We start from the raw sequence: 1,179 nt of genomic DNA on the forward strand, positions 1-1,179 counted from the left end.
GTTCTTTATAGGGTTATAAATATGTCTGTATGTAACCCTAGGTATTGCACCTTATATTTTGTAATCTGTATTTTTCTGAATTAGTGAAAATGTCGTCGCTCTGCTCCCGAGGACGTAGACATCTTTGCCGAACCTCGTTAAATCTTTATGTTCTTCTGAATTTGTGTCGTTCTTGTTTTTCTTCGCCATAATTTCTCAACATATATTTTGACGGGTTTCATCTTTAATTTTTATGCATACGATGTTCGATCTCCACCGTTTATCATTTTTTTTTAAATAAAAAATAAAAATGAGGCCAATCTAAATACAACTTTGCTCTGATGAACGAAGAAGATCTTTCCTAAGTGGTGGGGAAAGAGCGGCCCTTTAATTGACATTTAGGCATGACAATAGAATTTTGGTGTAGAACCTTAAAACTAAAGCTGTATAGTCAAACACACAATTCATGACTTCTCAAAGGTAAGAGTCTACTGCAATTTTTTTAAATTTTAATTATTAAAAAACAATTTTTCATATAGAATTGTGATGTCGGTCTAAAATACAATATAAGCAGAAAACTGTTGCAAACTATATATATATATATATATATATTAATCCATTATGTGGTGTAGTTAGCACCACCCTCAATTTTTAAATAAAAGGTTAAAACTAATATTTGAACACATAAAAATAGGTGCTCAGTTAAGTTAATTTGGATGGATCAGTTTTCAAATTAATAGAATTTGAAAAATCAAATTAATAGAGATATTGATATAACTAAATTGTTTGAGCTAAAATTTAATTATGTTTAAATGTTTCGTTATGAATAAACTAAAATTTAATTGTTTGTTGGAGTTTGGTTATGAACAAATATTAAGAATTATATTTCTTTCATGTATAATATCAATTTAATTTCATAAATTATCTATTTATTTCAATCATTTAGTTCAATCAAACATTATATATAATATAGATTTTGATTTTTTTTGTTTAGCATGAAATTAAAATTGAATATAAAATTTTAATTAAATTTTGATATTTCGATTTATTTGGTTAAATAAACATTAAAATCAAAACAGTAATAAAAAAATTAAATATTTGATAGTTGGAGCCCGATTCCTTTCCGTCTACTTCCGCTCTCACGCGAAGCTAAGTCGCAAATCGACACTTCCCGCTCCTGCTCCAGATTCCCGCTCTCGC

This window comes from Phalaenopsis equestris, unplaced genomic scaffold, assembly GCF_001263595.1.
Source record: "Phalaenopsis equestris unplaced genomic scaffold, ASM126359v1 Scaffold000084, whole genome shotgun sequence".
In the NCBI taxonomy this organism is placed as follows: Eukaryota; Viridiplantae; Streptophyta; class Magnoliopsida; order Asparagales; family Orchidaceae; genus Phalaenopsis; species Phalaenopsis equestris.